General features: G+C 39.9%; 1 long non-coding RNA gene across 2 annotated transcripts; it reads left to right on the forward strand.

Annotated features, from left to right (window-relative positions):
* Positions 1–6,898: 6,898 nt before the first annotated feature.
* Positions 6,899–14,075, forward strand: LOC142181583 (uncharacterized). 2 transcript variants are annotated; one of them, XR_012710248.1, is made up of 4 exons: positions 6,899–7,314; positions 9,055–9,125; positions 12,751–12,817; positions 13,784–14,075. It is a non-coding gene; the product is annotated as an uncharacterized LOC142181583 (long non-coding RNA). The 2 variants fall into 2 exon arrangements; XR_012710247.1 differs by lacking the exon at positions 12,751–12,817.
* Positions 14,076–14,883: the final 808 nt, after the last annotated feature.

Genomic DNA, 14,883 nt, shown 5'->3' on the forward strand with positions numbered 1-14,883 from the left:
GTTTCCAGGGCACCTCCAATATTGTTCTCTGCAGCACCAGTCTACACCAGAGCACAACCAACTTTACCACGGCCGTATATTGAGCCTCCAATGTTCACCTTTCAGGGTCCACAGCTTCAATCAGAAATAACATATGTGACCACATACTCTTTCACTCAACCTTCGTAATATGATCTCTCGGTGGAGCAAGAAAAGGTTGTTAAGAATCCCGAGCAAGAGGAAATGGCTCAGAAGATGAAGAGCCTGGAACAAAGCCTGAAAAATATGCAAGGTCTGAGTGGACAAAAGGGTGTCTCATACACTGACCTCTGTATGTTTCCCCATGTCCACTTGCCAGTTGGCTTCAAGATGTCAAAATTTGAAAGTACAACGGGCATGGAGACCCGGTCGCTCATCTGAAACAATATTGTATCCAGTTGAGGGGTGCTGGTGGAAAAGAGGAGCTGTTAATAGCCTATTTTGGGGAAAGCCTTACAGGAATCATTTCTGAGTGGTATACGGATCAATAAATTACGCTTTGGCACGTGTGGGACGATATGGCCCGAGATTTTGTCCGCTAATTCTAGTATAATGTGGATATCACTCCTGACAGAAACACTTTGTCCAATTTAAAAAAGAAAAATGCGGAAAACTTCCGTGAATATGCTGTCAAATGGCGTGAGCAAGCTGCCAGGGTAAAGCCTCCAATTGATGAAATTAAAATGGTCATGGTCTTTCTACAGGCCCAAGAGGCGGACTACTTCCAGAACATGATGTCCGTTGTGGGAAAGCCATTTGTTGAGGCTATCAAAATTGGGGAGATGGTAGAAAGTGGGCTAAAAAGGGTCGAATCTTGAGTCATGCTGCTTTTAAAGACACATCACCAGGTGTTCAAAATGGTTCAGAGGGTTTGATAAATGGAAATGAGAGAGAATAAGGAGCCATGATGGCTTCCAGCTCGAGCGGGGCCCGCAGGTCATTCAGCTAATCATATATGCTTCCTGAGGTCCCTCAACATTATTATCCCATTCAAGATGTTGCTTATGTCATGGCATCACCTCCTTATGCGGTGATGAACGCGCAACCTTACCAGCGGCCACAACATTATCCATGAAACCGAGCTCCACCTCCCAGAAATACCCATCCTTACCAAGCTCCATATAATCCTCAACCAAATGATCCCCAATACAATCCTCGCCCAAGAGATCCTTTCAGAAAGAATTAGTTCACCCCTATTCGTATTCAAGCTTGTTCCAAAGGCTAATCAGGCTAAATCTATTGCAGCTAGTGGCCCCAAACCGGCCGAACACCGAGTCCCCATCGCACTGAGCTGATGCTAGATATGAATACCACTCTGGAGCAGTGGGACATAGTACAGAGGACCATTGGACCCTTAAAAGGGCAGTAGAAGACTTGATTGAAGCTGAAAGAATCGCTTTTTGGGATGAAGAAGCTCCTGATATGATGAACAATTTGTTGCCTGCTCATAACACTGGGCCAATAGTCTGAATGATTTGTAAAGATGAGGAATTTTATCCGGCACTAAAGGCTATTGCAGCCATTGCCGAAACAGAAGAAAAGCCGAAAGACGGTCGCCAAGCCTGAAAGTTCCCCATCAGACGGGAGTCTTGGCAGCCAGTCTTGCTATCCTTTCTGCATCTGAATTATCTTAGGGTGTGATCCGGATATTTTACTTTATTGTTTTACTTTATGATGTAAACCCTTCTATCTTCAAAAAAAAAAAATCAAATGAAATTCTTCCAGGGATGTCTCTTTTCTTAATTTTGTCATTTTTCTTATTCTCTTTTCAGTTCTATTAAATGCAGATTTCAATAGCATGACATGCTTGCGGACTTCATGCCCAGATCCTGAAACGCTATCAGACTTTGAAATAATGAATCAAGAATCAGATTGCAATGAAGATAAGTTTAAAGAAATAAAACAAAGAGTTGGAACAGTTGAAGGAAAATTGGTACCAGATTGGAAAGGTCCATACATGGTAACAAGAGTACTGCCAAAAGATAGCGTTGTACGTGGGACACATCGAAGAAATGTCCCTGAAACAACTATCCATGCAAATGCAGAAAAAGGTAATATGTTGGATCTTTTATACAATACTAATGATCTCCGGTTGGGATGAAGAAGACTTTCTTTCTTAGTATCCAAATATTCAACCCTTTGAGCCGGTGACTATTTTTTGATAACCCTCTTTGGAACCTGAAAGTGTTATGAAAAAAAATTGATTGAAAAAATGAAATGAAAAATGAAAATAAAAAAATGAGGATGAAAAGAAAATAGAAGAAAAGAAAGATACAAAGGAGGGGGGGGGGGGGAGAAAAGACAAAGAAAATGAAATGAAAAAAAATGATGAAAAAAAGAGAGGAAAAAGAAAGAGAAAACAAAACAAAACAGAAAAACAAAAGAAAAAAGGTCCCTGAACTACGTTCGACTTGATTCCGAAAGGATACGTAGGCAGCCTCTCACTTGGGTTCAGTCACACCAAAATAAAAATTCAAATTCCCCCAAAAGTAAAATTGGGGCAGGAGTTACAATGGTTCGGCGATGGTTTTGCCTGAAAGGTTCCAAGTTGTAATTCAATCCAAATTCTTTTTACCCCAAATCCTGTCCAAGTCCTTCTGATCAATCGGTGAGAATGTTCAAGGATCGGAGAATGCAACTACTTGGATTTGATACAATCCAAATGAGAGAAATAAAATAAGAGAGTCTTATTGGTGAAAATCCACACGGGCACCGTGCGGCGATGGTAAGCAAAGAGAAATAAAAATGAGAGAGTCTTGTTAGTGAAAACTCGCAAAGAGAACTATAACGCGACGGTGAGAAGAGAAATGAGAGAGGTCAGCATGTGAAAACCCGCAAAGGGAGCCCCTGATCGAAAAGAGGATCCTCACAGTCATCGGCATCGACAGAGTCCTGGCAAGATTTCTCGAATTTGAGGCAAAAGTTGTGATGAATTTCTAAGACTCGGACAACTTACACAGATTAGGCATCCAGTACAACTGACATGTCATGTTCATTGAAGTCTGCATGTACTCCAGATAAGTCTTTCTTTTCTTTCCCCAAAAGGGACACTTCTTGTTTTAAACTCATTCTCTATTCCATTTTTTGTTTTTTTTTGAATCCCTTTCGGCCCAACTCTGTTATGAAACTAAGTCAAAGAAAGGATGGTAAGACTGATTTACAGGGTTCTCATTTGATACAAGCTAATATGCAAAAAGGTACCCAGCCTCGTCGGGGGCATCAAGTCGACCTTGACCGGCCATGGCGGCTGATGTTTTGAAATTGAAAAACTCCTAAAAAGAAAGGAAATCAAATTCAAATGCCTACAAAGGCAAAATGAAGTTAAAAAGCTTGAGTCCCATGTGGCTAACCGTCTTAGCAAAGGTTTGAAAAATCAAGGTACCCCAATGCTCAGAAAATGAAGTTGGAAGAAAGAATCTAAAAACGAAAGGCCTATGAATGCGAAATAAAGTTGGAAAAGGTTAAGTCCCATACGACTAGCCGTTGCGACAAAGTTTGAGGAGCAAAATAAAAGAAGAACAGGCAACAAGTCAGAAGGAAAAGGCCCACAAAGGCAAAATAAAGTTGAAAGCTGAAGTCCCACGTGACCAACCCTCATGGCAAAGTCTGGAAAAACCAAAGGTTCTCCAGGGCCTGAAATGAAATCGGTCCTCAGGGAACAAACAGTTGTAGTTGAGGCCTTCATCAAAGAAGCTAGGTCGAGATTAAGTGATTGAAACCGTCAAGGCCACAAAACCAACCACCGTTTCAAACTAACAATTGTTCTTTGTTAGAAAACAGGAAACAGGAAACAGGTGTAATACAAAGCAACTTTACAAGAAGCAGGTGCAACCAAAAAGAAACTGCACAAGGGCTAGAAATAGCTTTGCAGCAATAATCAATCCGAAAGGGAAGTTTCTTCCAAATTCTTTCCAGCATTTTACTCATTTTTCTGAAATAAAAAATAAATATAAAAAAAAGAGAGAAGAAGAAAAATGATGAAAAAGGTCCCACACGGTAGCATAAGGTCCCACTCCCTAGCTGATGCCAGCATAACCTGGTAATCATTACATTAGGGTCCAGTCCCTACTCGATGCCAGCATAACCTGGTAATCTTTTTCAACATAGGGTCCCATTCCCTAATTATACCCGGCATAATCCGAGGACCTTTTTCTTTTCCGGCATAACCCGATGGCCTTTTCTGGCATAATCCGTGGACCTCCCCGGCATAACCCGAGGACATTTTTCTTTTTCCGGCATAACCTGATGACCTTTCCCGGCATAACCCGTGGACCTCCCCAGCATAACCCGAGGACCCTTTTCTTTTCCAGCATAACCTGATGACTTTTTCCGGCATAACCCGTGGACCTCTCCGGCAAAACCCGAGGACCTTTTTCTTTTTCCGGTATAACTCGATGACCTTTCCCGGCATAACCCGTGGATCTCCTCGGGTTATAACCCGATGACCTTTCCCGGCATAACCTGTGGACCTCCCGGCATAACCCGAGGACCTTTTTCTTTTCTGTCATAACCCGATGACCTTTCACAGCATAATCTGTGGACCTCCCCGGCATAACCCGAGGACATTTTTCTTTTTCCGGCATAACCCGATGACCATTCCCGGCATAACCCGTGGACCTCCCCGGCATAACCCGAGGACCCTCTTCTTTTCCGGCATAACCCGTGGACCACCCCAGCATAACCTGAGGACCTTTTTCTTTTTCGGCATAACTCGATGATTTTCCCAACATAACTCGTGGACCTCCTCGGCTTAACCCGAGGACCTTTTTCTTTTCCGGCATAACCCGATGACTTTTCCGGCATAACCCGTAGACCTCCCCAGCATAACCTGAGGACCTTTTTCTTTTCCGGCATAATGCGATGACTTTCCTGGCATAACCCATGGACCTCCTCGGCATAATCCGAGGACCTTTTCCTTTTTCCGGCATAACCCGATGACTTTTTCCGGCATAACCCGTGGACTTCCCTGGTATAACCCGAGAACGTTTTTCTTTTCCGGCATAACCCGATGACTTTTCTGGCATAACCCAATGGACCTCCCCGGCATAACCCGACGACCTTTTTGTTTTCCGGCATAACCTGATGACTTTTCCGGCATAACCCGTGGACCTCCCCGACATAACTCGAGGACCTTTTTATTTTCCGGCATAACCCGATGACTTTTCCGGCATAACTCGTGGACCTCTCCGGCATAATTCGAGGACTTTTTTCTTTTCCGGCATAACCCGATGATTTTTTCGGCATAACCCGTAGACCTCCCCGGCATAATCTGAGGAGCTTTTTCTTTTCTAGCATAACCCGTAGACCTTCCCGGCATAACCTGTAGACCTCCCCGGCATAACCCGAGGACCTTTTTCTTTTTCCGGCATAACCTGATAACTTTTCCGGCATAACCCGTGGACCTCTCTGCCATAACCCGAGGACCTTTTGTTTTCCGGCATAACCCGATGACTTCCCCGGCATAACCCGATGACCTTTCCGGCATAACCCGGTCATTTTTCCAGCATAACCTGGTAATTTTCCCAACTTTGGGCGTCCGATCCCTATTTGATTGCCTTTTATATATAGGGTCTCCACTCCATAATCTCTTTTTCTCAGGAATACACAATCCTGATTTTAATTGCTTTCAATAAAGAAATAGTTTAGATTTTTGTTACAATAACTCACGAAATTTTCCTAGTAAAAACTGTGACAGAATATTTCATTCATTTGTTCGCTTTGGTGCCTGAACAGGTTTCTACCATGAGGTACAAGGTTTGAGATGACCAAAAGAAGAAGTCTCAACCCAAATAAAAGAAAATAAGAACAAGAAAAGAAGTTGAACTCTAAGTATAGAAGCGGAGAAAAGAGGCGGACTGCTCAAGATATGATTGAAGTCACAAGCTTTGCATGTCCCGCCTTGATCCAAAAAGCTGAAGAAGAATGAATCAGCAGTTGCAGCTAACGAGCATCAAGATTCAGATCAGAGTCTGCAAGAAGAACTAGCCAAGACTCAAGATCAAGCTTCAGAAGATTTATAGATAGGAATCTTGTAACTCGTAGTTGATAGGCTTAGCTAGTTTAGCTTTTTATTTTTCATTTTGGTGTAATAAGGAGTTCAACAAGCAGAAACATCAACAACAACAGTGAAATCACAGTTTCTCGGAAGTCCCAGCTACCAAAACTTCCAGAACTATACCGACCTGATTCTTTTATAGTCAAGGATATGTAGGCACCTCCGAAGCAAGGTTCGGTCAAACTTTTTCAAAATGCTTCCAAATGGAGTTTCAAACGGGCAAAAATTGCTCGTAATTGCTCACTTTATCTTTGCCCGAAAACTCTTCATATTTTTAAGCAAAGAGGGGCAGCCGTGAGCACCTAATTTTTGCCCTACATGAAAATAACTCCTAAAAATGGACCAAAAATAATTTTAATTGATTTTTAGGAATGTTTTCTTTAATCAGTTACATTTTTTTTATGCCATCCTAGGTTCAATTTGCATTTAGGAATAAATTACATTGAGTTAATTGCATTATTAAGGAAAAAATTACAAAAATAGTCATTTTTACATATTTAACTTTTAGTCTTTAGAAATTAGTATTTTTACTTAGTTTTAAGTTAATTAGTTGTTTTAATAAATAAAGAATTTTATTTTCTACAAAAAAATAGCTTAATTTAGGGTTTTAATTAATTAAAGAAAAGAAAAAAGTAAAAATAAATAGAAGAAAATAGGAAAAAATGTTTGGTCTTATTTATTCAAAATTGGGTCAATCCTTAAATTGATCCGAATTAATTAACCCAAGTCTGATCCTTTAGCCCAAGCTCATTACTCTAACCTACCCAAACCCCTTACCCTTTAATAAAACTTATATATAGAAAGAAGACAACATCAGATGATTAAGGACCACACCCTGAAGAAGCTAAAAAAATGGCGCTCCATTTTCTCCTCTAAAAAGAGACGAAAGCTGACTCTTCTCCTGGACTCTATCAACGACATACCCCTCTCCATTTCTCAACAAGAACGATCAGATTTCCACATCCAATCTCATACACACGAAAATACACAAACATATTAAAAGTTCGAATCCGAAAAATGGTTTCAAACAAAAATCAAAAGGAAGCTAGAATTTGAGGTTCGAATTGGTTGGCTTGTTGTTGCTGAGTTTTCCGTTGAAGATGTGCTGCTGAGTTCCGTTTTCAATTCCATCCTTTATCTGGGCCCTAAGTTCTAGTTTGATAGCTTGTTGAGTAGCTGAGCTCCATTCCGCATCCTAGATTTTTTTAATTGGCCATTTACAACTATTCTGGATTGTTTAGGTACGTCTTCCTATTCCTATGGTCCTCTTATTTGATTATGAATGAATATTTGAGGGCTCATTCTATGAATATGCTAAATTTTGTGGAATCTAAAAATTGATGGGTTGTGTAATTGTAAGGTATTATTGGACAACACTGAATCAGAAGAATGATTTTTGATTAATGTGCCTGAAATTTTTGTTCTCTGTATTTGAATGCTGAGTTTTTTTTCGATTTCTCTTGTGGAAGGACACGCCGATTTCTTTGTAAAAAATGGTGGGTTTGCTATTTTTCCAGTTTTTTTTGGAAATCGGATTCCTTCCTTCGATTCTGTTGATGTTTCCTTTTTAAAGGAAGAAGAGAATATTGATTTTAGAATTTTATAATCCAATTTGTTTTTCTGCTTGTACTTTGCTTTGGTGGTAAATTTTGAGCAGGGGGTCTTATTGCGCAAGACCCCAGGGCTGCCTCAATTTTGCTGAAGTTGAATGAAGCATAATTCTTTTCTCTATGAAAGCAAAGCTAAAAAGCTCTATGATTTTGGTTATTCTCCTTTGCTTTTTTTACTTTTCCCAATGCTTTTATATAGCAAATCAATAACCGAGAAGATGAGTTGAGCTTAACACTATGTTATATATGTAGACTTTCTGGTTAATTGCTATTTTATTTTGTATTATCTTCTAAGTAATCAAATTCCAGGAGCACCGTTTGTTAGTAATATGTATCCTTAATCTTTGAGCATTTACCCACAAGTCATGTCTATAAATTTTTGAGCTTGTCACATGAACTCAAATTAATTTTAGAAAGTAAATATGAACATCTGTAGTTTGCTTTTGGCACGCAATTAAATTATTACAACTATGGGTACGGTTCCCGTGACGTGGTTGTGATACCTAATTTAAAATTAGATTAAAGTAGAAGTGCCTTTAGTTTGCCTTAGTGAAATACCAATCTTTTCTTCGAAAAAAATAAAATAATTTGGGGTGTGTCATACACAAATAAAAATCCTATAATCTATGGCGCTCACATAAATACAAAATTAGTATAGAAAATGCCTTGAACTTTCATAGTTTGCTTTAGGCGCATTAATTAAATAATTATCATAGCTACGGATACGGTTCCCGTGACGTAGTCGTGACGTTTAATTACTGAAATCCGAGAGTACATTTATGTGACCCAGCAATAATTTAATCTTTAATAATTTAAACATGTTGTAGATCGTGGGTACGGTTCTCGTGGCATGATTCGCAGTGTGTATCAAACAAACAAATGTACGACAATCGTAACTTGTTCCAGAATAATTCTAAAAAATAATTAAAATCGTTTATAAAGTTTAAAAGGCACAAGAGGTTTAAATATGTAATAAGTCAGATAATTAGACTAATTATTAATAGTTAAGCGACCGTGCTAGAACCACGGAACCCGAGAATGCCTAACACCTTCTCCCAGGTTAACAAAATTCCTTATCTAGAATTTCTGGTTCCGTAGACTTTTAAATAAAGTCAATTTTCCTTGATTTGGGATTTAAAATAAACCGGTGACTTGGGACACCACTATAAATATCCCAAGTGGCGATTCTAAAATAAATAAATAATCTCATTTCGATTATTGTCACTTTAATTGGAAAAACTCTCTTATATCCCCTCTCGGGTGGTAAAAAAGGAGGTGTGACACTTTTCGACCGGGGTTAGGAATTGTTATAAATTGTATTATTATGAGTAATTGAGCATAAATTAATGGGTTTGCATAATTATTGGCTAGTTTCGTAGCGTTGTGCATCAGTTTGAGTCGTCGGAAGAGCTTGGATGTCGGTTATGGAACTTCAGAGCAAGGTAAGTCTCTTTTCTAACCTTGTAAGAGATAATTAACCCCATAGGTAAACTAAATTAATATGCACCTCTATTTGTGGGGGCTACGTACGCATGAGGTGACGAGAGTCCGTACGTAGCTACTAGCTATGCCTATGTCCGAGTAGTTTTAGGTTTATACCATGCCTTATTGATATTATTGTTGATTTATGTTTATTGTTTGCCTTGAGAAGAAGCGAGATTGAGCTTTCTTAGTAAATATCTTGAAAAGAGTTGAAATTGAGGAATTTGAGATCTTAAAAGTTTTCATTTAAACTTCGTATTTTTGAAAAGGATTGTAGGAATATTATAATAGCTTAAGAAATCTATTTGTAACCGCGTCGCATGTATTTTTCGCGAGCGGGGAAAATTTCTTTAAAAACCTACAAGTTGAATTTTCCTTACTTTGAAAAGAATCAAGAAAGAGATATGATTTCAATGGCAAATTTATATTTTACCACGTCGCAAGTATGATCCGCGAGCGGGGTGATTCCTTAAATTTATATTTTACCGCGTCGCACGTATGATTCGCGAGAGGGGTATTCCCTTTTACTACTCTTATGGGATCGGGCCATTCGCCTCGGCAGGATTTATGTACCACACTCTCATGGGAACGGGTCGTTCGCCTCAGCAGGTTAATAGATGCATCTATGGTTCACGCCGTTCAACCCTCGGCAGTGCACATTTTATTCTTATGTTGGATCGGGCTGTACGCCTCGACATTTTCATATATATATATATAGATCACTCTTATGGAACTCGTGCGTAACATTTGGCTAGAAGCCATGGTATCTGAGGATCTTTCCCTGAATTGAATTGTTACAACCATTTTATGATAGTCACTATACCTTTATATATATGCTCCGGTTACGGAGGGAACATGCTAGTTGGGAGATTGAGTATAATTGTAAAGAAGACAATTGTACCATGTATTTTATACATCTTTATTTCATATGCTTACTCTGCTTCATATTTATTCATTTCTTTTCTGTATTTGAAATCATTGGACCACTAGTAAGTGTTGAAGTCGACCTATCGTCACTACTTCTTCGAGATTAGACGGGATACTTACTGGGTACACGTTATTTTTGTACTCATACTACACTTGTTATTCATTTTTGTTGCACAGACACATGTATGATTATTGGCCTAGTCAGGCGCAACGGCATGTTTGATACGGAGACTTAGGTGAGCTACACCTCTCGAGGCGACCCGTAGTCGGTAGAGTCTCCTTCAGAGTACTGTATTGTATTTTTTTCTCTGTCCAATTTATATTCCGGACAGTTATGGTATTACATTGTTTCCTAGAAATTGCTCATCCACTTGTGACACCGGGGTTTGGGATGTCAACGGGATTATTTAGTGTCAAAATTTGTTAAAGACATCATTATTTATTCAGTGAAATTCTTTATTAATTGTTTAATATTTTAAAAAGGGATGATTTCAAAAATTAAAACGAGAAATTACTAGCTATTTGGTGTTGGCTTGCCCGGCAGTGGTGTCCGGCGCCATTACGATCCTTAGTGGATTTTGGGTCGTGACAATTTTGTCCCGTTTATCCCGTCCCGTTTAGGCCCGCCCCGCCACTAGGGGCAAAGCTTTGTTGGCCCAAGGGTGGTCAACTAACCACTATTTGCCGAAAAATTATACTATGTATAAGGTAAAAGATTACTTGTTATTGATTAAAAATAAACTTTGAACACCTTTACATAGCCCACTAGAAATGGGTGTTCAAAATTTAAATACCTTTATTCAATTTTCTGGTTTCGCCATTGCCCCTCACCATCCCTCCCGATCCGCCTCGTTGGACTGCCTTAAATTCAGAGGAAGAAATGGAGAAGAAAGGTGAAAATGTATAAAAGAGGTAAAAAAATTAAAAGAGAAAGGAAGGTGAAATATAAAGATAAACTAGAGAAAAAAAATATAAATTTTAAAAAAGAAGGGCTAATTAGCCATTAGAAACTGTCAGGTGGGCCATTTTAATTGTTGTTTTTAGCTTTCGCATGTTCTTGGGAGAAATGTTACACACATTATGCCATATAAGAGACGAGGGAGTTTTATTATGAAGGGGTATATAGTTCAGGGGTTTTCGGACATGTGATAGTTTAGGTAGTGTGACGACCCGGTCAGTCGTCTCCTAAGTTGCTGCTCCATTTTTCCCTATTTCTGCTTCTTATTGCTTTGTATAATGGTTCTACATGTGATCGGGTTGATTGGTTAAGGTTCGGAAAGAATTTGGTAAGGTTTGAGACACTTAGTCTCTTTTGAGGAAGGTTAAGTTGGAAAAGTCAACCGGATTTTGACTTATGTGTTAGAGGTATCGGATGTGAGTTCTGACTGTTCGGATAGCTTCGGTAGGTGATTTGGGACTTAAGAGCATGATCAAAATGCGTTTTGGAGGTTTGAAGTAGATTTAGGCTTGAATTGGCGCAGTGGTTATTTTGGCGATTTTCGGTTGGCAGGCGAGATTTTGATATATGGGTCGGAATGGAATTCCGAGAGTTGCAGTAGTTCCATTGTGTCATTTGGGATGAGTGTGAAAATTTCAAGTCATTCGAACGTGGTTTTGTTGGATTTTTTATCAAAAGCGTAATTTGGAAGATTTTCGAATTCTTAGGCTTGAATCTGATGCGAATTTGGTGTTTCGATGTTGTTTTCAGTGTTCTGAAGGTTGGAACAAGTTTGAATGAGGTTATGGTATATGTTGGCATGTTTGGATGAAGTCTCAGGGGCCTCGGCTGAGTTCCCATTTCATGAAGTTTGGAATTGCAGAAATCTGTTGCTCAGTGTTGCAGACAAACGACCTTCGCGTTCGCGAGAGGGGAACTGTGATCGCGAAGGGTTAGCTGGAGAAGGCTGAAATTTTAGCCTTCGAGTTTGCGAGGAAGGTTCCGCATTCGCGAAGGGACTGTGAAGTGATTCATTGCATTCGCGAGGAAAGCTCCGCGTTTGCATAGAGGAAATTGGCCAGCTGGGTTTGAGGTGTTTTGTTTATCGCGTTTGCGGGTGAGGGAGCGCGTTCACGAAGAGTCAGGTTGTGGAACCATCGCGTTCACGAGTGGCATGATGCGATCGCGAAAGAGGAATTTTGGTCAAAGGTGATTTATGCTTCGCGAACGCGAGACTTAGACTGTGTTCGCGAAGAAGGATTTCAGGCCTGGGCAGAATGTTTAAATACTCATCTTGTCCGCGATTTTAGGATTTATTTCTTCCATTGTTAATCGTTTTTGGAGCTTTTTGAAGAGGATTGAAGAGGGATTCAAGAGGAATCACTTCGAGGTAATATTCTTGGACTTAAAACTCGATTCTAATGTGAATTCCACCTAAATAATCATGGAAATTAAGCAAAAAATTGAAGAACTACGGCTTGGAAACTTAGACCTTTGATTGAGGATTTGAAGGACCATTTGAGGTCGGATTTCAGAACTTTTGATATGTATGGACTCGTGGGGAGATAAGGAATATATTGATATAAAAATTATTGAATTCCAAGATGTGGGCCCGGGGGTCAGGTTTTTGTAATTTTGGGATTTGTGTCGTATATTGATTATTTTCGCTTGGGCTTTGTTCCCTTAGCATATTTTGATATTGTGATTCTGATTTTGGATAGATTCGACGTAAGTGGAGGCCGATTCGAGGGGCAAAGGTGTCGCGAGCTAGAGATTTACCGGTTTGAGGTGAGTAATAATTGAAAATGATGTTCTGAGGGTATGAAACCCCTGATTTGCACATCGTTGTGCTATATTGAGGTGACACACACACTTAATGACGAGTGTGGGATCGTGCACTATTGGGGATTGTGACTTAGTCCGTCCCGAATGACTATTTTACTGTGTATTTGACTGAAATCTATTTGCTATCATCATTATTTGGGCTGAATGCCATATTTGGGCTTTTGCCAACTATTTGAACCCTTCGAGGACTTTTATTGATATTTTCTTATTGTTTTGACTTTATACTTGAATTCAGTCCTGATATATTTCACTATTTTCGTACTCAGCCATGTTTACTCTGTTTTAACACTTAAATGATCTTTTAAATGATATTTTGGGCCGAGAATCATGTTTTACTATTGCCCGAGTGGCTTGTGAGGATTTTGACTGAGTAAGGCCGAGGGACTATGTTGTGAGGAAGCATTTGATATTGATTATGAGGCTGAGGGCCAGAGATATGTATGCCACTAGGTGTCGTGATTGATATGAGGCCGAGATCCTAGTGATGTATGCCACGAGATGGCTTGATATTGCGTTTGGGCTGTAAGGGGCCTCTCCATGAGTCTGCACACCCCCAGTGAGCGCGGGTACCTATCTGACGTGAGATGTAGCCCGAGAGGCTGGTATTGTTCTGAGATATTGCCAGAGGGGCGGATTTGTTGACACTGTGCCTGAGAGGCGAACCTTTATGTGTTTATCTTTTTGAATTACCTGTCATTATCTGTTTAATTGTTGAAAAGGTATTTCCCAAAGTTTAAAACTGAACCTAAATGATTATTTGTATTTCTATTGATTCACTATTTTTAATGGTTTTACTGCTTCATTATAGCTTGCTTTGTGCCTTGCGTGATTTCCTGCTTTCAGTCTTTATTTATGATTATTACTCACTGAGTTGGAGTACTCACTTTACTCCCTGCACCCTGTGTGCAGATTCAGGCGCATCTGGTCCCGCTCCCGAGTGCTGATCTTTCCAGCTCAGGCAGATCCGAGGAGTCTCTAGGTAGCTGTCTGCATTCGCAGCCCGGAGATTCTTCCCCATCTTATTCTCCATGTTCTTAGTTACTGTATTAAACTCTGTAGATTTCTCTGAGTATTCCGGATTGTTTAGATGTTCATGGCTAGTGACACCCCGGTATCGGGCTGTGTGGGGTTGTATTCCGCAAATTATGTTGTTATCTGCTTAAACTTTGGATTATTTTATCATGCTTAGACTGTTTCTTACTGTTTAGCTGTTAAATACCGAAATGGGAAGTGTCGGCTGGCCTTGTCTTCACGAGAGGCGCCATCACGACCGAGTCTGGGTTTAGGGTCGTGACAGGTTGGCAACTGACAAATATTGTATAATTTAGGCGAGGTTTAAGGTATTATCTCTAGAAAAAAGGATAAACTAAGAAAACGAATATTGTTTACAGTCTCAAACTTAATACTTAGAAAGGCTAGTACATTTAAATTTGGCAGTGACTAAAGTAACAAGATTTACAATATCTCAATGTCGAATGACAATGCATATTCAGTAAGTAAGATAACCAACTAGCAATATTCTGCCAAAGAAAGTCACCCAAATAATGAACAATGAATTGCTATTTTTCTTTTTCAAAACATTAAAAGGGACATCATAAAATCACTGCATGAAGAAAGCAACCAGGGAGAAGAGCAATGAGGTTCCAATCAAAGCACCGGAAACGGGTAATGAGAAACCAGCACCCGCATCAGGGGATGGCGCCGAAGCCATTCCAACTTCCTGTGCTGAGGCAGTAACGGCGACGACAATGACAGCGAGCACGAACACCTTGAAGATGTTAAGTTGCACCATTTCTATACAAGTGAAGATGGTTGGCCTATCCATGTTATGGTCAGTAATGTCACAAAACGCATATCTTAACTTGATTAGATTTATGTATGCGGTTGAAACCGAGTCCCTTGTATGTGATTATCGATGAAGTAAACGGAGCAGAGATGTGAGTGTAAGTAACCGGAATCGAGACAAGGAGCCCCTCGAATCGAGGTCCGGGCAAAACACCCACCTTCGG

Source organism: Nicotiana tabacum, chromosome 6 (genome assembly GCF_000715075.1).
Source record: "Nicotiana tabacum cultivar K326 chromosome 6, ASM71507v2, whole genome shotgun sequence".
In the NCBI taxonomy this organism is placed as follows: domain Eukaryota; kingdom Viridiplantae; phylum Streptophyta; class Magnoliopsida; order Solanales; family Solanaceae; genus Nicotiana; species Nicotiana tabacum.